This window comes from Chroicocephalus ridibundus, chromosome 1 (genome assembly GCF_963924245.1).
Source record: "Chroicocephalus ridibundus chromosome 1, bChrRid1.1, whole genome shotgun sequence".
NCBI lineage: Eukaryota > Metazoa > Chordata > Aves > Charadriiformes > Laridae > Chroicocephalus > Chroicocephalus ridibundus.
Window position 1 is genome coordinate 219,929,407 of NC_086284.1, and position 27,544 is coordinate 219,956,950.

At 48.1% G+C, this 27,544-nt stretch overlaps 1 protein-coding gene across 3 annotated transcripts in view; it reads left to right on the forward strand.

Annotated features, from left to right (window-relative positions):
- Positions 1–1,435: 1,435 nt before the first annotated feature.
- Positions 1,436–27,544, forward strand: part of PPP6R2 (protein phosphatase 6 regulatory subunit 2) — a 108,028-nt gene continuing 81,919 nt past the window's right edge. For 2 of the 3 annotated variants that reach the window (XM_063323790.1, XM_063323792.1), the window contains exon 1: positions 1,436–1,631. The gene's annotated coding sequence lies outside the window, so the exon portion shown is untranslated. Of the gene's footprint in view, positions 1,632–7,333; positions 7,412–27,544 lie in introns of all 3 variants that reach the window. The other variant, XM_063323791.1, reaches the window with a different exon arrangement.

Sequence of the window (27,544 nt, forward strand, 5' to 3'; positions counted from 1 at the left end):
CCCCCCAGTGTAAACGGGGCAGTATAAAACTGTGCCTTTTTTCACATGCCTTGCTGGCAAAATCCACACCTTCCCTTGTGATCATCTCCATCCGTGTTTCCCACCATGGCTATTCCAGCAGGCGCTTCCACAGCACATCTGTCTGACAGGTCTGAAGCAGACACATCTGTGTTAAATTTTAACCATGTATATTAATATTTGCAGGGTCAAGGCCTAAATAAGAGTAGCGAAGACAACAAGATGTAATGTTAAATCCAATGGCAGGAACTGACTTTGGAATTAGGAGAAGAATTGGATCAGTTCTTGTTGGGTTCCTGTGTGATGATATGCCGATGACACCAAGCTGAGTGGTGCGGTGACACACCGGGGGGACGGGATGGCATCCAGAGGGACCCCGACAGGCTGGAGAAGGGGGTCCCTGTGACCCCCATGGGGTCCAAGCAGGCCCAGTGCAGGGTCCTGCCCCTGGGTGGGGGCAGCCCCCGGCGCCAGCCCGGGCTGGGGATGGAGGGATGGAGAGCAGCCCTGAGAGAAGGGCTTGGGGGGGCTGGAGCAGAGGGGAAGATGGCTGCATCCCCAGCAGCGTGGGCAGGGGGGCGAGGGGGGGATTCTGCCCCTCTGCTCCGCTCGGGGAGACCCCCCTGCAGTGCTGCCTCCAGCGCTGGGGCCTCAGCACAGGAGAGACACGGAGCTGTTGGAGCGGGGCCAGAGGAGGCCCCGGAGATGCTGGGAGGGCTGGAGCCCCTCTGCTGTGGGGACAGGCTGAGAGAGCTGGGGGGGTTCAGCCTGGAGAAGAGAAGGCGCCAGGGAGACCTTCCAGCCCCTGCCAGTCCCTAAAGGGGCTCCAGGAAAGCTGGGGAGGGACTCTGGCTCAGGGAGGGGAGCCACGGGACGAGGGGGAAGGGTTTTCCACTGGAAGAGGGGAGATTGGGATGAGATATTGGGAAGAAATCCTTTGGTGTGAGGGGGGTGAGCCCCTGGGCCAGGGTGCCCAGAGAAGCTGTGGCTGCCCCATCCCTGGAGGGGTTCAAGGGCAGGTTGGACGGGGCTTGGAGCAACCTGGGCTGGTGGGAGGTGTCCCTGCCCAGGGCAGGGGGTGGCACTGGGTGGCCTTTAAGGTCCCTTCAACCCAAACCCTTCTGTGATTCCGTGGCGTTGGCCCTTAGGAAGCAGTTTATTCACATACAAAGACAACTCTGGGCAGGGCACCCGTGGAACCAGCAAACCCGCATGACCGGGAGGCACCTCTCCCCCCAGCGCTGTTTCCTGCTCTCTTTCGCCTCATCCCTTTTTCCCTTTTTCTCCCCTTTTCCCGCTCCCTCCGCCCCGCCCGCTCCGGCCCCGCCCACCCCGCCTGTCCCCGCCCATAGCCACACCCCCTCGCGAGGCCCCGCCCCCTCCCGTCCCCGCCCTCCCGCCCCCCCCCGCGCGGCGCTGGGCAGCAGCGGGGCCGCCGCCATTTTGGAGGCAGCCGGAGCGCCCGCCGCCTCGCCGCCCGCTGTCAGCGCAGCCCCGGCCGCGGCGCTCCGCCTCGGACGCGGCCCATGCCCGCCGGGCCGCCAGCCCTCGCAGCCAGGCAGCGCGTCAGCGGCCTCGCCGCGGGGCGGAGGGCAGGCCCGCACCCCCAGCAGGTGAGACCCGCGGCCGGGGCCCCGCCGTCCGCCCCGCCGAGCTGTCACCGCCGCCCGCCCACCCGCCCGCCCGTTCTCCCGCTGGCCGCCGGCAGCGGCACCGGGCGCTGGCTGGGTCGCCGACTGCCCCCCGCCGCCCGCCGCTTCCGCCTTCCTGCGGCGGGGCCGGGGCGCTGGGCCCGGCGGAGGCGGTGCGCGGCCTGCGCCCCGCCGCCTCCCCCGCCGCCGCTCCGGCCTCCCCGCCGGCACCGACACCCCCTTCCACCCCCTGGAGGGATCGCTCACCCGGGCCCGTAGCGCTGCCGCGGCTGCAGGGCCGCGTCCGGCTGCCCCTGGCTTGTTTTTCACTGTGTTTTGGGTTTTTTAAAGCCCCGCTGGTGCTGGCCGCCCGCTGCCCCCCGGCACCTCCGAGCGCGGGGGTCCTTGCTCGGCCCCGCCGTGCCGCGTCCTGCCTTGTCTGGGTTAAATCCCACTTTTTGCGCCTGTCAAGAGTTCGCTTTTCCATTTTTTTTTGCGGGGGGAGGTGGGCCTGGCGGGGCTGGGTGACAGGGAGGGGGGTCCGGGCCTTGGTGGCCGGTTGGCGACCGGCCCCGGGGAGCGGTGGCAAGGTCAGGGGCGGGGGTCGGTGCCCGGGGACCCGCCGGCTTCCCTGTGCCGGGCCTGGAAATTCCTGTCACTGTGCCGGCGTTATTAAGGCGCAGAAACCGGGGTGGGAGTTGTATCTGCCAGTGGAATCGCCACAGCACCCGATCTTACCGAAAGACGGCTTCTCCGCGAGCCTAACGAGGGCTCCCTCCCTAATTTGAAGGCCTTGTTTTGCACCAGTTTAAAAAAAAAAAAAAAAAAGGCAACTAGGAAGTGAAAAAGAGAAACCGAGAGAACTTGGAGGGACCTGAGGTATTTTTTGTATCGTGATCTCACACTTTAAAACATAAAGCTTGTTTTCATAATGCACTTTATTTTCTCTCAAAAAAACCGAACCAACAACCAAAGGAGAAAGTTGTGATTCCAGTCCTGTCCGGAGCTTCGCATGTTTGAAGCCAAGCATGTAATCGCTTACTAGCAGGTTTTTGTTATAAAGCACCGTTTTAAGAATGGTGGGAGAATAAACATTTATGATTTCTCTTATTACTCTGACACTTAAAAGCAAACCGTCTGCCAAAATACTTCAGTGGTAAAAAAAATCTGGTGGATGGTAGTATAGCAATTTCCATAGCAACCAATGGTGATATCGTGGTAAGCAAAGTTAAATTTTGGAACGTGGAACACATAATGATCTGCGCTGGTTTGAGTGATACCAATAAACATTTGCTCAGGAAAAGACAACTGGGGATTGGATAAGAACAAAATGGTTTGAAATTGAAAGGCTTGCTTTGTTTTTCCTGTGTTCGATAATGCAGATGTTTCTGGTGACTTTTGTACTTTCTTTGTATCGCGTTGCAAATCCAGGGGCAACATCCTGGCTAGAAATCGTGGAAAATCTGTGGCGCTGCAGCAGGTTTCTGGGAAGAGCTCGGTCTGTAGCAGAGCCGTGTCAGACAGGTGGTGCAGAAAACGGTGTCGAGGTTTGGGGAGGTTCCTGCAAACCTCAGGCTGCGAGAGAGCGACCGATGCCGAGCGTTTGTGCTGGCGATGGCGGAGAGCACCGCAGCGTCCTCCCTCGGAACCGGCTCCTCGGCGAAGTCGTGGTTGTGGCGTAGGAGGGATGGGTTGAATTTCTGAGTTCGTCCTTCAGAAATTGGAGACAGTCAAAAACGAATAACAAAGAGAAAACTATCTTTAAGAGCTTATGTTTTGGGTTTTTTTTCCTGGTAAGCAAGCAGTCTGGGGGCTTAAATTATATTTTTTAGAAACCTGCAGGTTGCTGTCAGGAGCGGCGTAGCCTGTTTGGCTGTGCTTCCCTGGGGGGGACGGCTACAGCCCTTCTGCGGAGGGGGCTGGAGGTGCTTTGGAGTGGGGCTCCCCCAGCCCGGACTCGCAGTTCACTGGTTGGACTGGGATCAGCTGGAGGGAATTACATTCTCGCTGTCCCCGGGTAGCGCGATGCTGAGCGAGGGGGAGGAATCGTTTAGTTACGCTTCCCCCCCTCTTTGGTGGGGAGATGTCCCAGGCGTAGCTGATTGCGTTCTTCCGTGCTCTGTGGAAGGAGCGCTTCGTGCGTGTTCTCCGCAGTTTCACTCGCCATCAGCTCAGGTGGCAAAGGGAAACCAAAACTGTTTTCTTCCCCGAGATGCAGTGGGGCATCCGTGGTACAGACGAATTTCAGCGGAGAAAGGTGTTGGGTTTGAGGAGAGCTTGGAGCAGGGGGAGCGGGATGAGCTTTCTTACCCTGTGTTTCTGATAATAAGGCGTGTAGAAGTGTAAGTGTAAAAGCTGTAGATTATATGTTAGGGAAAATGACTTCACATACATAATCAAGTAGTGTGTTTTCTTAACACGGTGGCTTGGAGTCTGAAGTGTTAGTGCCTGAAGGGCCATAGCTAGAACAGCGTAATGAGCTCAGCCATAAAAATGGGCGAACTGGAATGCCAAGAAATAGAAGAGTATCTTGTTATAGTAAATGTTTCTGAAACAATAGTAGAATGACAAGAATAACTGGGAAACTTGGGTGTAAATGACACGGGAGCAACGGATGAGGTTAGTGAGTCGGGAGCAAAGCAGGAGCTGAGTGGTGACAGAACTTTTAAGAACTTTATAGGGAGGAATGCTTGTGGGAGGTCTTGTTGTTTTGCTAGATGTAAAATTATAGAAAAAAAACTAATTGAGGAGAGCAGAGTTAATAGACTGTATTAATGAATGATGTCAGCTCTCCATCCGAACAGTCAAATATGGAGCCACGGTTCAGAGCAGCAGCCTTTTACTCCTAGCCCTATTTATAGGGTAACACAGTTCTGTTCTTAATTATGTTTTATGGGCTGGGGAATTGGTTTGACTGTTTCTTACCTCCTTTTCACGGAAAATCTACAGATGTCAGTGGGTTTATATACGGATCAGGGAAAGAATGTGGCCTCTGTGTGACCAATAGTAGCAACAAAGGAACTTAAGTGTCTTCTTTGATTCAATATTATTAGAAGCAAAAGTATGTTGTCTTTTCTGTCCGCTGCTGTGTTTCTAGGGCGCTTGTTCCTTTAATCACGCTTTTCTCTTTCCCTGTCTGTATTCCTCCCACTGTCCTCCCCTCCCCCTGTGGTGGACTTCTCTGCTCCTTGTTTTGGTCTGCCAAAACAGTCAGCAGTGCAATAACCAATATTGACATTATTATTACATGCCTGGGCTATTTTTACCTGTGTGTTAACTCTGGTATGGGGGGAGACTCGGGCAGATAAACATTGGTTATCTCAGGAAACAAAGCTTTCATAGCCAAGGTTAAAAATCTCAGACTAGAAGAGCTTGGGTTTTTGTGGAATTTGGATGCCACACACATTGCCTGCGTGGTGTTCGGATCAGGTCTGCAAATGGGAGGTTTGACATCACTGGCTGAAGTGACGTTCTCTCTTTTTGCTTGTTAGTGCCATTTAGTCCTAGATAAAGCGGAGACAGTGCAAGTAATTACAGCAATAAATGGCTACGTAGCAGTGCCTAGAGCCTAACTAAAATTGTCGTCTTTGGCAGGGGTCGCTTCGAACCAAACACCATGTGGCACTGAGCTTTGGAAAGGGGCTTGTCAGCAAAATTAGGACGAGCTAGCTTCGGAGAACGTCGCGTCAGGAGGAGGAAGTTAAAATCATTAGCCTGAGCAGGGGAGCTCTGCAGCTGCTGAGCCGTGACTGCTACTGATTTTTCCCTCTGGATTTCTCTTGCTTTGTGTCTCCCTTTCTCATCCCGTGCAGGGCTGTGGGCTCTGCGGGGCAGCGGCTGCGGCGGTGCCGCTGGGTGGCACGGCACTGCAAACGCCGAGTGTCTTACCCCCGTGCCGATGTCGTGTGCTCATGGACACAATCTTATCTGGACAGAAGGGGGAACCGGAAAGCATGAGAAAATAACATTATGGTTAAATGGCAAAGTTCAAGAAGTTATTTCAGGTGAACTGGGAACTGTTTTCTTACCTAGGCAAGATAAGAAACTTTCGCCAGGTTTTGTTTTGATAGGTGGCATGGTCGGCAATCTACATGGTTTGCAAAGAAAACTTTTCAAACATACTGATAACTTGGATTAAGGTTTGTGTTCGGTTGGCCAATATCTCTGATGCTCTTTCCAGTCGGCCTGTGCTAGTTGTCTTTTTTTTTTTTTTTAAATTTTATTTCAGTTCTGCAGTTTGTTGCTATTCAGAGCATTGTGGCCTGCAGTGACACTGATAACTATTAAGTCACTTTGATTCTGATTTTGTTTGGCAGAATTAGGAGCAATAGCAGCAAAGCAGGGACTGGCACTGCTTACTGGGAGAAAGACGAAAAAATGCGAAGACGACAGCAGTGGAGATGGTCTCTTCTTGCTGCAACCTACAGGAAGGAAGAAGGAAATAGAACACAAGATATTTCAGTTTCAGTTTTGTCTTTGATTTTTCTACAGTAGACTTAATTATGTTAGCTGAGAAAATGCACGATGGGTATGCCTTGACATTTTGTGATAAACGACTTAGATTCTCTTCTGCATAGCAATTTCTTCTTTCTTCCCATTCCTCGTAGCCTTGCAAAACCTATGGATTGTTTCAGCTTCTTGCTTGCACGTGCAGCGGGGTCGGATGAGAAAGGTTCTGTTTCTTTGGCTGTTTACTTTGCATTTTCTTCCTTCAGAAGATCCGCTGGTATGCCATTTAGCATAATTCTTTTATGTTAAGACGGATTTCGTTTTTTTTAGAAGGATAATCGAGGCTGTAAGCTAGCAGGTTGAAAGCTGTACCCTGTTTCCCAAGCCGGAGGAGTGAGGGTGCAGTTCCACAGCGACCTCAATGGGCCTGGGTCCAGGCTGCCGTGTGTTGGCGTTTGAGAGCTTGCCCCGCTCCAAGGGATCGGTCCCTCAACTGGCTCCGTGTGTAGGTGCATAAACCGCGCTGGCACGGGGGAGGATGCAGGGATGTGTGACCCGGGAAGGAGAAGAGTAGAAAGAGCAGGTCTCTCACCCTCGGGATTTAAGTAGGGTGTGGTTCAATTTCACTAATCTAAGTTTGCGGCGTAGCGTGTTCCTGGTTCGTCCCTCTGCGTTCCTGCTGGTCCCATGCAGGGAGCTGGTCTGCCAGAAGACGACCTCCCCTTCCCCGCCTCATTTTCTGCTGGTTTATTTTACTTAACAAGTATGTTAGCAGCAGATGAGCACCGCTGCTGCAACCTTTGCTGGACAGTTTAAACGTGAAGGGGTTGGGAATAGTGGGGCTGCAGCAGTGTTAACAAAAGCCATGATTCTGCATTAGATTAAATCAAACTAAGCCTAGTGAATAGAATATCCAGGTCATCCTCAGAGTCCCAGGACCTCAGCTGAGCCAGAGTACCCGATTAATGGTCAACAGATGCTCAATCGGCACTCTATTTAACAAATTAGAAAATACTAGATGATGGATTTCAACTTGTTATTGCATGTTATGCCTCTTTTTTTTTTTTTTTAAATATGGAACATTACTTTTCTTAGTGCTTAGTTGTTTTTTATTACCAGTCCTTTACTATATTATTTTTTAACATTACATTGTCCGCGGTATATCCTAAATTTTCTTTTTATCTCTTTTATTTTCTTTCTAAGCCTTTTTTTTCCTCCTAATGTTGTTTTTTCAGAGTCTGCCTTCACTTTCAAGGGGCTCGAGACCTCTCACCGAAGTTCACATATTTATGATGTAAATGCCCACATCTGAGGTAACCATTTAGGATTCCTTTTTTAGTCAATGGAGAGAAACAGATGCTTATTTTCTTTTGATGCAGAAGTCTAAAATAGAGCTGAGTTTTGCTGTAGAAGGGCTCATTTCTGCCCTACTGCAAAGGGAGTCTGGGTGACTAATTCAGATTAGTCATCCGTAGCATAAATATCTACACGTTAGGTGAGACGGATCCTATTGCAGAAGACTCAACTCGCTGGGGAAAGGTTCTGCTGGGACCTCCTCATCTCATCTCGGCGAGGTTGCTGTCTCGCCCTCGATGGATTGTAAGATGTGTGAGACGTTGGGTGCGTTTCGCAATGTGCTGTGCCCTCCGCTCTGCTTGATGAATCTTCTTCCTCTTTCACAGCTGACTGATAAGTTTGAGGTTGAAAGCAGTGTCTATAAATGATTCAGAATCGCATAGTTATCTATTTAAGAGCAATACAATAAAAAAACCTTAAGTTTTTGTCATATGCATGACCAGCACGTTTCCAGATTCTGATTGAGAGGTACAGATGGTAGCCAGAGGAGTAGCTACGTGTGATCGTCTGCCTGGTTTGGGTCATGTATAAGCAGTGAGCTGCACGGTGCAGAAGACAGGGTTTCTCTGTGTTTCTTCAGTGCCTGGCGTGAAGAGGGCCCTAAGCTGAAAAGTTTATCACTGTTTTAGTAGATGTAAATATTGAGGTTTTTTCCTTCTGCTTCCTCTAAAGACTATTTAGTTATGCCCAGTCCTAGAGACTGCTGCACGTGTCTGAGTTTTGTGAAGTCTCAAGAATGAAGTAGCAGAGTAGTTTACAAAAATATGAAGGGGCTTGAGGATGCCAGATTTTGCAGAAAGGCACATAATGTTTTAGGGATGCAGTGCCAGGAATAAATGCATATTCGATTTCATTGATGTTACACTGTACCCACTGTTTCCTCTTACAAAATAGCCGGCTAATTTCACTACTTCTGTTTTTCCTGTTACTTCTGTCATCCTTGCTCTTAACTAACTATAGTCCCTATGAAATAACTTACAAGTTGTTAGCGTTAATATCTGTAGTGCTTTCGGTGTGGCAGTTTTCATCCGGTGTGTCCGTGGCCTTCCCGGTCGTGTTTCTCCCCTCCATTTTAGACAGCAGCGCCGGTAAAGAATGTTGTGTCTTGCAGAGAGAGACCTCGCCGCTTCCACTTCATTTTTCATGTGTGAAATTCTTTACTCAATTGAAGCGAGCTTCTAAGTGCTGGTTTTTTTTAAATACCTAGAAGAAAAAGTTGGAACGAAGCGGTGCAGTTCCCAAGAACAAAACTATTTAATTATTTCTAGTCTTGGAAGAGAAGAGCAAGTAAAAATGTTTTGTGTGTACTTGGGGTTTGGGTGTATGCTGGAGTTTTTAGAAGGAACTGTGAAGTGAAACTGAATCACCTAGTAGGCACACTGGAAATTTGCCCGGTGAGGGAAGTGTTGCTGCATCATCACAGTTTGTTGTTAGAGCTGGTGGACTGTGCCCTGGTCGTGAATGTCTTATTTGGGGAAAAGCAGAAACTTTACCAAATCACTAACAACCAAACAGCAGACCTACCTAGTGTTTGGAGAAACGGGAGGATCTCAAAGGCCCTCGATAAAAAGAAACCGTCTTCCGTTGACCTGCGTGTTTAGGTTTTGATACATGAAAGGCGATCCTTGCTGGAAGGAAATGACTACAATTTGTGTATATTGGCTGCTTTAAATGCCGGCTGCCTAATGGGGGAAGACCAGGCAGTGCTGATGGAAGGTCTGTGAAAATTTGTCTCTGTGTGTGAAGTAAGAAGCCAAAATAACATGGAAAGTATAATTATTGGAATGGATGCAATGCCTGAAAATGGCAAAATATTATGTGTGTTAATGTTACAGACAATTTTGAGGTATGTGATTAAAGAAAATAGCAGGGCAGAAAAGATAAAAACCATACTGGGTGATCTGCTATATTTAAAAAAAAAAAAAGAAGGGGAAGTCTGATGATACGTGTGGAATTCTAAATGTATTTCTCGTTCACAGTTTTTGGCATGTATGTAACTTACCAAGCGTGGTGTCAGGATTATCGATTAGGCCAAGAGTTAGTGGGGGTGTTTTACCTGTCTGAATAAGAGGGGAGAACATTTGTCCGTGCGTAATGCTTAACACCGCTGTAATTTGCTGGGAAGTATACTGGTGGAATCCTACATTTTCTCTTATTCTCCAGCAGGTTATGATCCTGTAGTCCCATACTGTTTCTTCTGTACCTAATTCTGAGGCAGTGGGCGCTGCCTGCTTTTGGGGACTGAACGCCACAGGCTTTTTCTCTATAATGCTATTTCTCACTTGAAACCGAGGAGGCTTCCCTTTCCCTTACCACTTCTTTCTTCTTATGTGGGCCGTTCCACGCAACGGTGGAGGGACGTTCAGCCTCGGCTCCTGAGGTTAGGTCTGTGCCGGGCGGCTCACCGCGATGCAGTGGTGGGTGGACGAGCTGAGGAGCCAGAGGGGTCCCGCTGGAGTCCTGGTCCCTCGCCGCAGGGCTGCTGGCCCTTCGCTGTTGCTGAAACTTGAGCTGGTGTCTCCGCACAGCGCTGCACTGCACATGTAAACATACTGCCTTGCTGAGTGGGGAGGGACATCTGTTAATACAGTGCTTCATCCTGCTCTTCAGATACAGAAGCAACAAGAACAATGGCTCTCTTTAATAGTTTTATCAACTGGGTGAGGGGATCGAGCGCACCCTCAGTAAGTTTGCGGAGGACACCAAGTTGGGCAGGATTGTTGGTCTGCTGGAGGGTAGGAAGGCTTTGCAGAGGGATCAGGACAGCCTGGATCCATGGGACAAGGCCAATGGTGTGAGGTTCACCAAGGCCAAGTGCCGGGTCCTGCTCTTGGGTCACACCAGCCCCATGGATGCTCCAGGCTGGGGGCAGAGAGGCTGGTGAGCTGCCTGGAAAATGGCCTTAAGTTGTGCCAGGGGAGGTTTAGGATGGATATTAGGAGAAATTTCTTAATGGAAAGGGTTGTCAGGCCTCGGACCAGGCTCCCAGGGCGGTGGTGGAGTCGCCATCCCTGGAGGGATTTCAAAGCCGGGCAGACGCGGTGCTGAGGGACGTGGGTTAGTGGTGGTTTTGGCAGTGTGAGGTCAATGGTTGGACCCGATGATCTGGAAGTTCCCTTCCAACCCAGGCGATTCTATGATTATTTAGAATGTCACTATGGCATTTTCCAGCTGTGAAAAAAAATCCACACCTTAACTCTAGAATTTGTAGAAAGCAAAAGGAACTCCCATCTTCAGAACGGATTGAGAGTTTTCTGTATTCTTTGTAGTTGAAGTTGGGTTTTCATTTACCTGGAAGATATTTCACTCAAGCCGACTCCCTTGTGAAGGCCACTGAGGTGCCGGGTGCTCTCAGGAGATTTCCAGCAGCGAGGGCTCGGCCTTTTGTGCAAGGTTGGTGTTCATTTCTTTTCCCAAAGTTTATACAATCCCTAGAATTCTTTGTTAGATTTGGAAAAATACATCTCATCCTTCTCAGTCATTTGAAATCTTCACCTTTTCTGGTGCAGAATCTGTGCTTTTTATTACTGGTTTTGGTTATGATTAAGGCCATTTAGTTACAATGTGAACCACTTCTTAGAATTTGTGCCTAAAGCCCTAGTTTGACATGCATTTAAGCTGGCACTGCTGCCAAAAAGCTGTCCCCTTCTTGCTGCTCAGACCCGTTCTTCGGTGCTTCTCTGCCCTCCCTCCCCCCTGGCACAGTGTTTCTGCAGCCACGCTCTCAACCAGGTCGGGGCAGTGATTCAGCTGATTTTTTTTTTCTACTAATACTGTATGGAAAAGGGAAACAATTATTTTTTTTTTTTTTCTTAGCAGTGCAGGTTTAAATGCATGGCACACTACGGCCTAACATCGTCAGCGCATATTCTGGTCTGTGATTTCAAGAGCAATCTGAGCTTTAATGTTTATTTGTCTGGGTAAAGCCCGTTGAACCCCAAAGGGTGGGTCTGAAATTTCCAAAGCATTGTTTTCCTTTCAAGATGTTTTCTGACAAATGAAGCTTAGCCCATAAATATAGCTGAAGTGGTGCCGTGCAGGGAAAACAGGCTGGTGGTCCGTTGTCATATATAAGATTTTTCTTCTGAAGTGTCTTAATATTTATTTTAACTGTAGAACTGCGTAAACTTTGTGTGGACTGTGTCTATATGATGTCCTGAAAGATTAAGGACATTAAAAAGCATATATAGTTTAATATCCTGTTTTTAGGCACTGGTTTGTTACGGTTTTGGCAAAGCATTATTGTGCCTCGTTGCCATGTGGTTTGGTTGGTGGAACAGCACGATTTTGGAATATTCTGGTAAAAACAGCAGCATGCAAAAAATGTAGATTAGAGGCACAATTGCAGTTTTGAAGCCTTGAACTTGTAGAAAGGACCATTAAAGGGACGCCAGCAGCTGGTTTTCTGGCTCATTTGAGGACATCGCGGTACTGATAAAATAGGTGTATCTGAAAGATACAGCTCTTGATCTTGTAACACAACAGGAAATCTTGGTTTGCAAATGCTGCTCATCGCTGTCTCGTAGTCTGAGCGGGATGACGTTTTTTGGGTAATACGGCCTTATTCTGCGTGTGCAGCAGAAAATGAAATAGCCGGGCTCCAGAGACCATCATGGGGCAAATGACGCTGACAAAGTGGGTTTTCTGAAAAATGCTGCTTGTGTGCCCCGGTAAATACCAGCATCTCACTTCTGAGATAGTAGTCTAATTAATCATAATTATTTCTGAAGGGTTTAACTGTGGTGATCCAGGAAAAAAATTTAATTTGTTGCTTAAACAACACGTAGTAAACAGTCTAAGTGGCATCAAAGCCTTGTTTACTGGTGTGAGCAGTGCCAGGGAGCGAGGAGTGGAGGCTGAGGAGTCCTGCAGGAGATGTAAATCGGCACTTGCTTGTTTTAACAATGATTGTGCGTTAGCTTTTTAATATTCAAATCAAGTTGCAAATCTTACGCTTAAAGGTTATCTTTAAAGCGAAGCATGGAAATCCCCCCGAGGTTCCTTGTAGGAGCTGCTTCCATGGGGGGGATGGACTCCAGAGCTACGTAAATGGGGAATAGTAACCCAAAATGTTGGACTATTAATCGTCTTAAATTATTAGTGATTGAGTGAAATGCAGGTTAAAAATGTTGAGATGACTGTGGCCTTATAGGTAGCGTGAAGCTGGTAGGCTGTGGCGTTCGGTTCCTTGGTGTGTGTTTAGCTCCACGTGCTTTTGACTGACCTAGAAAAAAAAGACCTTTTTTGTGCAATTATGTTCACAGTGCATTTGGTATATTTTTATGACTAGCTTTTTGCTTCATTTTTCGAAGCACTGCAGTTTCTTCAGTGTCTGGGTGTGTTGAATTTAATTAAAAATGTAACATTTAAATAAAGAAGCTGTGCAAATTTTGTCCTTAGCATGGGGTAGGGCGTCAATTAGAAGGCTGTTTAACTAGATACTACATGAGGATAAAGTTGATCATCAAAACAAAGTACTTCTTGATATCATCTCTTTATTAGGGAACTTCAGAAGCACAGAATAATTAGAAGTAGCTCTTAATTTTGTGTGCATATTTGTACAACAGACAGGCCTTCATCATTTTTTGCCTGCAGCAGTTTTTTATTAAAAGAGAAAAAAACCCAGCACAACCCCGTTCTGTGCTGTGTTCCAGGCTCCTGCAGTACTTGTGATTTACTGTTTGTGTCCAAGGAATGTAAACGTAGATGGCTCTTTCATTTGTCAGTTAGATGTTAAGGAAAAAAATGAAGATATTCATATTGCTAGCTCAGAAGAGGAAAACAAAAGCAGGCTCTTGGCTAACTGGTGAAGTACTGCTTTGGTTAAGAATAAATTTTATCTGAGAATTATAAGTGTATCTAAGTGTTTTCAAATCAACAGCATGGGGTAAGCCATCTCTCAGGAAGCTGAAACATCTTTAGTTAGATGGTAACATTTGACGATTAACAGAATTCTCTGTGCACTGCTTCCATCTTCGTCTTGGCCGTGGCGCGATGGAAGTGCCCTTGGTGGTTGTGCGCCTCGGGATGGAGACTTTCCCCTGCAGTTTTCTGATGCTGGGTGGGGGGGAGTCGCAAGGTGAGCCCTGAAGAAAGCGGCAGGAGAACGCGGTGCCAGAAGGCTGGGAGGAAAGGTCTGGGGAAGGGAGCTGCAGAGTGGGTGCCACAGCAAAAGGGGGTGCTGCCGGGCTGCAGGGTGGGTTTCGGCACTGCTGCCTACGGCACGGGCTCCCCACGTTGGGAAGCGTAACTGTGGCTGAGGGTACAGTGCTGGGCTCGGTAGTTCTGAAACGTTAAAATTCAGATAGTGAATCTTGCCTGAAAATGTCATTAATAAAGAGTATTGTGGCCTCTCCTTAATTCAAACCATGGGGTTGGGATACTATGAGGAGCGGCTGAGGGAGCTGGGGGTGTTCGGCCTCGAGAAGAGGAGGCTGAGGGGAGACCTTCTCGCTCTCTGCAGCTCCCTGAAAGGAGGGGGTAGCCAGGGGGGGTCGGGCTCTTCTCCCAGGGAACAGGCGATGGGACAAGAGGAAACAGCCTCAAGTTGTGTCAGAGGAGGTTTAGGATGGATATTGGGAAAAATGTCTTCATGGAAAGGGTTGTCAGGCCTTGGACCAGGCTGCCCAGGGCAGTGGTGGAGTCGCCGTCCCTGGAGGGATTTCAAAGCCGGGCAGACACCGTGCTTAGAGATATGGGTTAGTGATGGTTTCTGTCAGAGTTGGGTTGATGGTTGGACTCGATGATCTGAAAGGTCCCTTCCAACCCAGGCGATTCTGTGATTCTACGATACCAGGTTGATACAGTGTGGAGAATTTCAGGTGGGGGATCTGAGTCCCGCTGCTCAGGCGGTGCGTGCCGGTGCTGGGCAGGGTGGTAGCCGGCCCTTTCCTCTTGGAAGTAGCCAGGGCTTGGAAGGCAGCAGCTGATCCTGCACCAGAGTTTGGGGGTGTGCTCGCTAGAGGAACCTGCTTCCCCTCCAAAGACCTTGACAAGCCATTCCGCTGTTCAGAACAGGCTTTGCTGGCCTTCTGCCCTGGAAGTGGCCTACAGGCAAAAGCCTCTGTTTTTTTTCTTTTTTTTATCCCCAGAGATGCATCCTTCACCTGCACTAAACAGAACCTTCTGACTGTTTGAGTGTTCGCCTCTGAAGGTTATGAGACTCTGAGGGGGTGATGGAAAATGAAGTAATAAAATTATGATGAACTCAGTCAATTTTTTTTACTAAGGCTGAAACATGGTATAAGATACTGGTTTTCACAGATTTTAAGTATTTAAGTTGTCCCAATACTATGATAATAGCTAACTACAAAGCTAGCTGATGACAATAGAGACGATTTATAATTTTGTGTGCCCCATTGTGGGAGGGAATAAAGGCTATAATTCATCTCTGTGTTTTATGTTCTTGAGACTTTGATGTGTACATGTGCAGTTGGAGCTTGGCAGAAATTGCCGAGATCATAAGAGTTTGATGTCCAGTGGGATGTGAATGCTAACTGGGGGCTGTGTGGGCAGCTGCTGGAGCCATTCTTGCGTCGGAGGACTCTAGTCTATCCTGTTTTGCCTTTTATTCAGACTTTATAAAAAAGAATCCAGCGAATGAATGAGGAATGGGAACAGAGAGAAGAGCGATGAATAAGGATGTATTTATGTAAAATTCCGATGTTAAAATAGTTGGTTTATTCATGTCCTGCAACTTCTAAAGGTGTCCTGAAACTGCAGCGATGCCTCTTGCAGAGTTTTGTAATGTCCCTTGACTTTACTTTCACCAGACCTGTGGCTAGCTGTTTGGCGCGAGGGTGGGCTCATTGCATGGCCTTAATCTGGGGACAGAGAAGGCTGGTTTGGACTCTGCTCTGTGCTAAGGGCAGCTGCTTGTTTCGTCTTGGTTCCTTAACTTAGTGCAGCTATGGCTTGTGAGATTGTGTTCTTGCACCTAAGGCCTGTTTTGGTTTGCTATGTGAGCGGTTATTTATTTCACAGGCTATAACCAAGACCTTGATTTCTTTTTTTCTGATGGCGTTGTGCTTGGTCTTTCGTTGTAGTATTAAGCTGCAGTTTCAGTGTGGCACTGAGGTTGGAACAGATTTGTCTAAATGTTTGATCTTGGGAGGTGAAGGCGCTGGATACTGGTAGAAGACAGATTTGTATCTTGCTATTTTACTCTTCTGCTTTGGGCTTTGTTGCTTGCAACAGACTGTATTTAAAATAATGCCTGCCCATGTTAGCATTACATGTGGAGCATGCGGAGCATGTCAGATAACGCTCCATAATGTCTATTTTTGTTGTTGTTGGGTTGATGTGACACTCTTATGCTTGGGGAGGGACTGACGTGAAGCCTGCCAAGACTTGGCTTTCAAAGGGTGTCTGCAAGTAGGTTTCTAAAGAGAAAAACATTCTTTTGGTAAGAGGGGCTCCTCTGTAATAAGGTTGAATTTTCTATTACTGTCAAAGATAGCATGACTACCAAGGGCGGACACGATACCAGTTTGAATTTGGAGCAGTGCGTATTAATGAAGTCCTTCTAAATTACAGATAGTTACAGATTAGGTGGGCTAGAAAGATGTATAAGGTTGGTGAAGAGGCCTTCTGCATTTCCTGCCTTTAACTTTCTGTTTTTCATTTGGCCTTGTTGTGGCTCCATGGACGTCTACTTCCCAGGAGGAGTATAGCTGGTAGGAAGGACGATACGCGACTGCCTGAAAGGCGGTTCTCCTTATAGTGGTGGGCTTCTGCTGAAGCTCCAGTGCTCGTTAGATACAGCAGGAAATCCCCAGTACTGCCTTAGTTTGTCTGGACAATACAGATCTCTCAGGTATAATTTCATAATAATCTGAAAAAAATCTCTCCTCTTGAGCTATGGTATTTATTTATGTAGCAAATAGGAGTTTTTCACTGTTTTTCATGCCTTGTGTGAGTAAGAGGAATCAATACAGATCTTGCCTATGTTATAAGATGAATGAGGAGATTTTTTGTCAGCGTTGCTTTGTCTTGGAAACCAGCACTGAAAGTGCATTCCTAAAGAGTCTGAAGTAGGATCTTAAAGAGATTGAAAGCGAACTCTAGAAACAATTGAGTAGCTCATGATTCTCTTCCCCTGAGAGACTGAAATGTAGGTTCTGAGCATTTTGAACCCAAAGAAGAGTAGACTGTGGTAGGTCATCTGTTACCTGTATTGTGGGTTGTGTCAAACCAGGACATGGGCGTACTTCAACAGCAAGGCATGCCGCGTCCGAGCTCAGCCAGAACGGGGCTTGTGCTGTACTGTGCCGTCTCTGCCTGGAATGGGCTTCTGGCTGTACCGAGCGGTGGGAGAAGTTCACTCGATGGGGTCATGGAGCTGGGAGATGAGGGCAGGACATTGGTGGGACTGGAGGTGTTGGTCATGATGACCTGCAGAGGCAGAGACAGTAAGTACCGGCCAGTGACCTCGTGCTGGGGACCAGCGATGGCAGTGGCGTTTGGGGGGATGGCAGCCTGGGGTGTGGATGTGCAGAGCAGCAGCACAGCGGTGACACCGCGGTACCAAAGGGTTGGAAGGAGTGGAACAGAGGACACGGTAACACAGGTAGTCTGCGTATTGCAAGCCGTTGTCTTCTGACGGGTCACAGCAGTTAAATCCTCAAGAAACCAACATGGTGCGTGTAACAGCAGAGGAAAAGAAACAGTTGAGTGCTGTTAGTGCACGGGGCCTTAGCAGCGGGAGAGAAGCTGAGGCATTAAAATACTTTCAGAAGATGCTAACGTCTAATTCATGCTCTGTGCAGTGTAGGTTAGAACATCATCAAGATTTCCATCAGTCTGACCAGGCTAAAATCCCTTCAAACACAGCAGCTGGTGGTTGGAAGGAGAAAGAATTATTTTTGAAGAGATTGTTAGGGTGTCTGGGGTATATTTTTCAGTTGTTTTGAACAGATTGACTAACAACTCTTTCCATGTTTCTGCTCTTAAATACATAGTACCGTTCTGGTCACCTCCAATGCAGAACCGCAGTTGTGAAGTACTTGCATCTTCAGTGCTCGATTCTGCCCTTTTTGAATGCTGCCACTTATCTGTCCCTTGACAAATAACAGCATATCTTCTGAAAGGGTGAAATGAAGCGCATCTGGAATGCCCTATGTGACACAGAACTGGGAGGAGCGCTTAATGGGCCTGCGCTGCCCTACAGAGGGACTGCAACAGACCGGAGAAGTGGGCCAGTAACAATCTCATGAAGTTCAGCCGAGGGAAATGCCAAGCCCTGCCCCTGGGGAGGGTGAATCCCCTGCGCTGGGACAGGCTGGGGCTGAGCAGCTGGAGAACAGCTCTGCAGAGAACGACCTTGGGGTCTTGGTGGACACAAGGCTGGCCAGGACCCAGCAACGTTCCCTTGCTGCAAAAGTGACCAGCAGCCTTCTGGGCAGGTCAAGGGAGGTGATCCTTCCCATCTGCCCAGCACTGGTGGGGCCACATCTGGAGTTCTGGGTCCAGTGCTGGGCTCCGCAGGACAGGAGAGACATGGACACAGTGGAGAGAGTCCAGCAAAGAGCCATGAAGTTGATTAAGTAAGTGGAGCATTTGCCGTGTGAGGAGTGCTGGGGGAGCTGGGGCTGTTCATCCTGGAGAAGAGATGGCTCGGGAGGATCTCAGCCGTGTGTATAAATCCCTTATGGGGGAGTAAAGAAGACAGAGCCAGGCTCTCCTCAGCTGTACCCAGTGACAGGACAAGAGGCAGTGGGCACAAATTGAAGTTTGGGAAACTGAATGAAAGAAAACATGTTTTTACTGCGAAGGGTGGTTGAACACAGGCAGAGACTGTCCGAAGAGGTGGTGGAGTCTCCATCCTTGGAGACATTCAAGCCCTGCCTGGCCGTGGTCCTGGGCAGCCAGCTCCAGCTGACCCTGCCGTGAAAAGCAGCAGGTTGGACTGGGTGATCTGCCTTCTGTCTCCTCCATGCTGTGACCGTTGCTCTCACAGGAAACTGCTGGCTCGTAGCCTCATTGAGGTAAAAGCTGCTGAACTGTAAACGGTGCTGTGCACAACTGTCCTCATTTGCATGAAGCTGCCACGTCTGTACTTTGTCTTAAGGAGTCTCTCAAACTGTGCCGTACAGGGCAGCAAGCACTCGAGGACGGTTGGGTGCCACTCGAGGACGGTTGGGTGCCACTCGAGGACGGTTGGGTGCCACTCGAGGACGGTTGGGTGCCACTCGAGGACGGTTGGGTGCCACTCGAGGACGGTTGGGTGCCACTCGAGGACGGTTGGGTGCCACTCGAGGACGGTTGGGTGCCACTCGAGGACGGTTGGGTGCCCTGAGACCACTGTCGGGCTGTCGTCCTCACCAGGAGCGGCCTGTTGGCTTCACAGGCATCGTTATATTTTGGCACAGGAGTCCATGGTGGTTCTGGAGGCACCAGTGCTGTGTCTCCATGGCAGCGCGAGCCCTGGCACCTGCTGAGGGGGGGCTGTCACAACCCTTGGGGTAAAAGCACGGCGTTCTGTGGGGCGCACCGCAGCCCATACAACGGCACAGTTGCTCTTCACTTACATCTGCTTGTTCAAAACAGTCTGAATCATTCTTGTGGTGCGTCCCTCGTGGGTGCCTGCCAGTTCCGGAGATCACAGGACGGCAGAGTGCGGTTGATGGTATTTTTGCTTTGTATTTCCTGGCTCTTGCAGAGTTAGCTTTAGCTGTACTGTTGTTTGCCACTTAATTTCTATCAATGTCAGTTTCGGACAACATTTAATGGACTGGCTCTGTGATAGTCCACATGCTTGGTGATTTTCTTTCAGGCTACCTCAGGTGGGAAGCACTCTTCCCAGAAAAGGAGGAACTGGGTTTTCTATCTGAACGTGCCCTGACTGTCAGGGGGAAGGTGAAGAAAACGAGAATGTTGACAATGGGAATAAGCAGGATGGGCCCTTTGTTCAGAAGCATCTTCTGATGGATGTGCCGTCAGTCTGGCTCGGCGGTGGAAGCTTTTGCATCTACAGCCACCCATAGCGGTGTCGGCCTGTGGCATGAGGTACTGAAGGATGTTTCCCAGCCGTGGGCTCGCTCCGGGCTCAGCACCTTTCTCACCTTCCCCGGGCCGTGCACAGCATTGGGGGGGGCTCTGCTCAGCGCTGCTGGGCTGGAGATGCTCGGGGGCCGCTGCAGGCTGGCACCGAGGCTTTGAAATTATTCTCTGGGTTGTTAGAAAAATGTCTAAATAGAACCTGCTTCCAGCAGGAGAACATGGTTTAAAATACCGCTGGAAGCAAGTGGAAAAGAGCCTTAAAGGAGGCTGCAGATGCTCAAGGGAAAATGTCAAATTCCCGTCCAAACGCGGTGTGTTCAGGTGCCACGGGGGCACACAGTGAACCGTCACCTTCCGGACGTGGTGCTGGCTCCTGTCTGGCCGCAAACAACGTGGGAACTCCCCCACTCTCCCTGTCCCCCCGTCCTCTCCCTCTTACCCCAAAATACTCACTGGGGTCATGCGGAGACTTTCGTCAGGAAGGGACGCCAGACAATTTTTCTGGGCATTGGACAATTTTTCCTGTTCGGAGCTGTTACATGGCACGTGGGTGATGTTCATGCACTCATTTTTTTTAAATTGGGAAAGGCTTTTTAAAGTAAATGATAATAAAAGAATGGGATGAAGCAAAAATGAGACCAGGCGTCTTTTTAGTTGGTAAATTTACTTCTTGCTGATTCCTCCTGGCAAGTTAGGCTCTTGTGGAAGACTGCCCAGGAGATCTGTAGCCTTTTTGTTGGTGCAAAACATGTTACTGGCGGAGCTCGCCAGACGCGTTTCTTCTGGCTGGGTAGCCAGTAACTCCAGTAATAGGTACCAAACAACTTAGCAGTGCCCCCTTTTTTTTTTTTTTTCTTTATTTTTTTCCTCCCCTTCCCAGCTTCCCATGGACCTGAGCCTTAGGAGTGTGCTGCTTCTCAGCAGCGGGCTACCAAAGCCGCCTTGGAGGACTTGGAACCCGACCCTTTTTCCATTGATCCTGCAAAGTTGTTGCTCTGGTAGTACAAAAAGAAATGTTCTCTGAGCTCTTGTTATGCAAGTAGAATTTCAGAGAAAATGGCACGCAAAGGGTCATCAGTATAATTGGGAAGCTCCTTTTTAAAAAAATCGTGAAGTTGATGTTAAGTGGTAGGAGCCTTGCTTGCAGTTTCACTAATTTCAGAAAGAGCATTGCTCTTGCCACAATCACAGCTTAAAAATAAGACTTCTGGAAAGAGTGTGTTTCTCTCTCTTTTTTTTTTCTCCCCCTCCCCCCCCCCCCTCCATTTGCAACGTGATTTCTGTGCATATACTTCATGGGAGTTTTGTAATTTTGTTGCTGTGGATGTACCTTACATGGGATCATCAGTTCAGATGGCATCCTGAAATGCTTATATAGGAGTAAAACATTCTTACGTTTTCCGTTCAGTTCCTAGGAATAAAACCAAGGAAGAACAGGGGTGGTATTGGAGAGGTGTAAATACGTAGGTGGCATGTTTCCTTGCTCCGAGGAGTTTCTGACTTTCTTCTGAAAGAACGGCAGCCCCAGCAGGTCGTTGGAGTAGCTGGACGCCCCTGTCCCGGCAGTGCTGGCCGGTTCCTGGTGTCTCCAGTCAGGCGTATTTCCTTTCAGTTGCTGGTGTGATCGCTAAATTAGTGTGTGCTGGACCCTGTAAGTGCACTTTTGGGGAAGGGTGAAGGGTTGTGAAGCCTGGCAATCCCTCCCGAGTTCCCGGGTGTAGGGTGGCGCGAGCGCAGGAACCTGGCATCAGAAGACGAGACCCTGTGCTCCTGTAAGTCCAGCCACGAGCCTTTGAAGACCGGGGAAGTTAAGTCAAGCAGTCTTCTTAGCTCTTTGGTGGCTGTCTGCGAATTCGGAGCTGAATGATGGTGTTCAGGTTGCGTTGTCTGTGGGTGAGTGTAGAGAAATGGCTTGACTAGAGGTTGGTGTCGACGTGTTTGATCAGACAGTCTGGTTTCATCGCAGTTTGTGCTATTCTGGCACAGGTTTTTTTTGTGAACGCCTGGCGAGGTCCTGGGCACTAAAAGGGTCAAACCAGCCCCCAGCCTGCGTGTTTGCTGCCTTGCTGGGTTTTTCCCGCCCGCCTGGCCCCCAGGGCTGGCACGGTGTGGAGCAGCGGAGCTCATCCCGCGGCTGAGCCAAGGCAGTGTGCTTTCAACAACCTTCTGTAGTTGGGGCAAATAATGGATACAGGATTGAATTATTTCTGGTGTCCCTTTTTCCCCTCACTGTGACAAGTGTGAGGCATTGCACGTGCTGTTGAACAGATAGATGGAAACCGCCGGCAGCCCTGGCGTTTTTTGCAAATGACGGTAAAGGTGAAAATAGAGAAGAGACCCTGACCTGTCCTGGCAGCGGGGCCTGGTGTGTTAGAAGCGGGAGGGATTATGGGGAAAAGAAAATGGGGAAATGTACAGAAGCTTTGGTCTTTCCAGGTTCTGTCAGAATTGCTTCTAGACTGCCTGTGTGCCACGTTTTCTTGTAACTGTGTGTCTGCATTGGAATCGATTCTTTTTGTGCCTTGGGTCAGAAGCATGGTAAGTTTTAGGTATCATTTTTGTACATTTATGTGTCTTCTAGAAATAGATGTTCTCTGTTGGGCTCCGTGTGATGTTTCTCTTTCCAGGAAGGAAATTTGTGGCTGCGCTGGCAGTTTTCCTTCTGTCCCCACATCCCCTCCCATGGCTCAGGGGTAGGGGGCTTTGTCACAGAGTCCCTGAAGAGGTTACCAGGCTTGGGTTTTAGCATCGCGGAGTGTGAGCAAGTGTTAGTTTTTAATTCATTGTGGATTTTGCATATTAAAACTAAAAAATGAAATCCTTTTTAAGTAGAATGAGTTAATCTGCTTGCTTTTCCTTCCCAGCTATCACGCTGTGTGTACCTGGCACGGTGCTGGTGATCGCGCTTAACCACGGACTGAGGTTTGCTGGAATTTCACTGGAATTTTCTTTGGCCCCTGGGCAGCAGGGATGTGGGGACAAGACAGGCTCTGCCGCGGGAGCAGCAGCGGGTGCGTTCCTGCTGTGGAGCTTCCACCAGTTGAACACACGTTGGGCTCAGTGATGCTGCTGAAGTGCAGTTATAGCTCGTCCATTTTTTATTTCTTGAGTTTAAATCAACTTTTGTTCAGAATAGAATGTTATACAGACTTCTGGGTCTCCAGAACAAGAGCTTGGGTAAACAAGGTGATTCTCAAGAGCGTCTTGTGCCTTTTTTGATATGATCTGGGTCCAGCATGATGGTGTTCTGTCTCCCTCCTCCAGTAGAATCATAGAATTGTTGAGGTTGGAAGGGACCTTTAAGATCATCGAGTCCAACCTTTAGCCTACCCTGACAAGAGCCACTTCTAAACCATGTCCCTCAGTGCCCCATCTACCCTTTTTTTAAACACCTCCAGAGATGGTGAATCCACCACCTCCCTGGGCAGCCTATTCCAATGTTTAATAACCCTTTCAGTGAAAAAATGTCTCCTAATATCTAATCTAAACCTCCAAGTAGCCACAGGAGGAAGACTTTCAGGTGTGTGGAAGACTTTCAGATCAGTTGGACTAGGTGATCTCTAGAGGTCCCTTCCAACTCTGAAGATTCTGTGATTCTGTGTCTGCAGACTTTGTCATGGGTGACTTGGGACATTGTAGTGTGCTCTGAATTTTGGAGGGTGTTTACTCAACTCTTCTGGAAAGTTGGGCCCTTTTCAGGCAACTTAAGTTGTGCAGTCAGAAAATCTTGATAACCCAAATTACCAAATTTCTTGGAAAGATCTTGGTGATAAAAATACTGAAAATGTAAATTCTTGTGAGGTAACAGCATGGTGTTATGTATTAAACTGGCAACTTTCCTCAGCTTGTTTAGTTACTGGGTGGCTTGACACATTCTTAAAATGGATCATAGCTGACTTAAAGTATCAGCTGGGGAGTGTGAAAGAGCAGTGTGGTACGTTGGCAGTAGAAGAAAAGCGGGTAGAGATGAGACTGTCCCCTGCCTTGTGAGTCGCTGGCTTTAGTGTGGCGCTTCTGTTGTCATTAGTGCTGGGTAAGAACCAGCAGGACAGTATTTGGGGCCTTCCAGACTTCTGCGGGTGATTTATTGTAGACTCCAGCTTCTTTCCAGCGAGCACATTTGACGATAAAACGCCGTCCTTGATTTCCTTCTCTGCCACAGCTCTGGTGCCTTTTGGCAGTTCATGGCCATAAATAACTGCGCTAGATAATCTTCAGCTTGCTTCTAGTCATCTGGCTCTGCCTGACCTTGGGGATGGGCCTTCTGCCGTCTTTATTGTCTAACTCAAAACCCCGTGATGACTCCACATTCTTCTTGCGCTGTACGTAGCAGTTTGGAAGAGATTCCACGTAAACGCTGTCTCCGTAACATGCTGGTTCTGTGGATGGGTCAGCTTCTGTGAGAGACACTCGCAGTGCTCGGCCAGAAGGTTAAAATAGTAACTGGTCTCGGTTACTTCTATAATTACCAGTATCGTTTCATGTATCTCATGGTTTGCATATCGTTTTGCAAATGTCCAGATGGAGAGGAAAATAAATTTGCAGTCGCTTTGAACCTGGATTTATAAAGGATGTGTTTTAAACTGGTGTTTGCTGTTAGGAGCGTGTGTGTGTGGAGTCGGAGAGATGAACGGCAGAGGCTGGGAACAGAACTGGGCGTTCGGGTAGAGAGGAGCCGGCTGGCTGCTCGTACGGTTAGGGTGGAAAACAAATTCCAGGGAGAATTCATTCACCAGGAAAAAGGGAAATATTTTATAGTCTCTTGACATGGGAGGGTCTATACCTACACTAATTGTTTAAAGGAATTATTCTGGTTTTGGGAAAGTACAATAATAGTAAAATGTTAATCTAAGATTAAACTAGTTTCTGACTCTAGATGGTATTTCGTGCCCTTTATGTGGCTGAAGGACTATGGTGAAATACGGGGACTGGGCACCGGGCAGTACTGGTGCTGCAGAAATGCTGTCGATGCTGAGAATTATCCTAAGGGGTTGATAAAACCGAAGGTTACTATTTTGCTCTCTGTGGGAGGTATTAAAACCAAAGCAGATGTTTGCCTGGGACACCAGGTAGTCTTCGCTACAGTTGGAGAGAGCGGTGAGGATCCAGGCCCCTCGGATCTCTCGCTGTGGGTGTGCGGCCGTGGAGAGGCAGGAGGATGCAGCTGCCCTTGTGTCATCTCTCCCCAAAACCACCCTCCGTCGCTTCAGGTGCAGCAAGGACAGCAGTTAGCCTTTGCTGAGACGTGAGCCTTTGTTTCAAAACAAGTGTCATTAAAAAGGACAGTAGACCAGTTTGGGGTCGTCTGCAAATAAAATTTTGTTTCTTGGTTTTTGGTGTTTTGTTCTTTGGTTTGGTTTTTTTTTTTTTGTTGGCTTTTTTCCCCCCTCATTTCAGCAATTTCTGTAAAATTTCAAGTGCTCTGAAAACGTGCAGGGAATTCTCCTCTGAAATTCTCTTCTGAAAATGGCGCGAAGTGGCAATGGAAGTTGGAGGAGGGTTCCCTATAAGTTTGTTTTCAGCACAGTTTCTGGAAAAATAGCACCATGCGTAATATTCAGTGTATAACTAATACATGCCAGAAGTACCCGTTAACCCTACAGTGGCTCGTTTGTGTAAGCTGTTGTATTTATGTACTGTTATAACTAGTCACTATGGCAATATTTAACTTCCCATGTTACAGTTGAGTCTCAGAAGAGTTGGTGGATGGATTTTTTTTTTAATTATTATTTTATTTATTTGTTTATTTCTGGGGGAAATGAGGAAGTGGAAAAGACCAAACATGGTCTAAGTGGTCTCGGGGCTGCACGTATGTTAGTAGCAGGATGCAGGATTCTGCGGACTGAAATCAGTCGAGAATTTCTGGAGTAACAGTCTCAGTCGTTTGGTGCTTGCTCTGGCAGAGGATTAGCGTGGTGCCTGTGTGCAGCAGAATGCTGCCGGGGAATCTGAATTAATTTCCAAGTAAGATACCAATGAGGCCGCAGCTCGGTCAAACTCTGATGCCCGAGTGCCCGTGGGGAGATGCAGGTGCCCCCGAAGACCTGAGGGGTGAACTCTTGGCAGCTTTCTAGAAGACATGAAAAGTATCCTGATTTTTCACCCATCTCTTGGAAATAATAAATAAGCTTTTTTTGGTTTTCTGCTTGACAATTTTACGGCCATTACACACTTTTATCCCTGAATTCCTGGCAGCGTTATCTTCACACAAGTGAGGTTAGGAAAGAGTTGATGATCTCAAACAACCCCACAACTTCAGAAACTTGGTGCAAGTGTTGATAGTATAAAATCCCGTGACTGGGCAAGCCTCTGGACTGTCTTAAATATCCTTGCATTTCTCACTTGTCACACCGGAGAGGAGAAGGCGGAAAGGATGACTGCTTTATACTGGCCTCTTTTTCCTTTGGATTACGATAATTTTTTTGGTGACCGCTCTTGAAGTAGGTGGGAAGTGGCTGAATGAATTACAAAATATCTGCGAGTGGAGATAAAAGTGACTAGAGAATCGTTTGTGGCTGTTACTACTTTCCTGTAAACTGCCTGTTCCCCTGTTTACCTCTTCAGTTGCAACGGAGATACCCTGTAGAAATGCTTTTTTTCCTTAGGCTGGGTAAGTAAAACTCGTAACTTTATTAGTACAAGAGACGTTATAGCTTATATGAAAGGTTGAATTTAGTTAGTCTTGCTTTATATTTCTGATCAACCATATGAAAGTAACTAAGGTGGTGGGATGGCTTTTAATTTCTTTAAAAATAGCTGCTTTTGGTATAGTGTTATCCAAACAGGTATGTCCTTTTTTCATACGCTTGCGTCCTGCTCCTGACTCCTGTGCGGTGCCGCCGGTGCATCTAGGGATGGGGAGAGTCTGTTCCTCTCCTGCCATGGCCAAGCCGTTAGAATAGTTACACAGAGACACTCTTCTGCTTCCACATTGTCTTTTTAGGAGTTAAATATAACCTTTGATTATTTTTCTCTGGGAAGTCTCCTGACTTTTTCTCTGAATATTTTCCCCTTGAAATGCCCGTGCAGATAAGCACTCCTGTTACCAGTAGTTAGTTGATGGAGACGGTGCGTATGGGCTCGCTGTGGGGAGCAGCGTTCCGGTGCTGGGCGCTATGGTGCAGTTCCATCGTTCTCCCCGTGTCCCCGAGGAGCTGCACAGTGCATGTGCTGTCCCTGGTTTTCCATTCTGATACACCTTGTCTTGGCACACGCTGCCCAAAGTAATAGAAGGGTTCATTGCGGGTCCTTCAGCAGGTCTGTTCCAGGTGGGAATTTCCCGAAGAGGGCTCAGGAGGTAGTTGAGAAGCTGGGATATTTTTAATCATTTTTTTTTCTTGACTTGCTAAAGTGTAAATGCTCTTTCAGAGGCATTGTAGAGGTTTATATAGTGGATTTTAGACAGCTTGTTAATGAGCTTTTCTGAGTGGATTCCATGAAAAGGCTGTGGAATACCTCTCGAGCCCCGCTGTTGAAGGACTGCCCGGAGAAGCGGTTGTAGGGAAGGCAGACTCTGCACACAGGGGGTTTGGGGAGAAGTGTATGGAAAAGCTGCACCACGCTTTAGTTTCATAGAGACTTAACTGAGCTATATACAAACTGGACTTTCACTCTTGATTGGTATTTTAATTCGCGTCGTTGAGCTAATATGTTTGGAAGCATGTCTTGGCTATATGAAAAACACATAGCTATTTTTGGGTATTTTGGATATTTGGAAACAAATGCTGTCTAATGAAAGGAGCTGTAAATCAGCGGTCTCTTGAATTCCTTTAGATTTTGCTCACACTAAACTTTGGGCAAATTACTTGGGCGTTCTGCCAATGTCCTTTCATAAAGTGAAAGTGGTTCAATTTTTTTCTGCCTTGTTGGTTCTAACGACTCTTTGAAAGGGTTTGGCTGGCGGGTGACTGCTTTGAAGCTGGCAATCCGTAAGTAATGCTGAACGGTGGGTTTATCAGCCGCCTCCTTTGTAGAACGACTTCACCGGTTGTTGTGTAACTAAGAGTATTCTGTTTTTTCAGGGATCTGTGAGTAGGAGGCAGGTAGTGCAGAGGAGATGACGGCAGCAGGTGGTGGCACGCCGTGGTGGG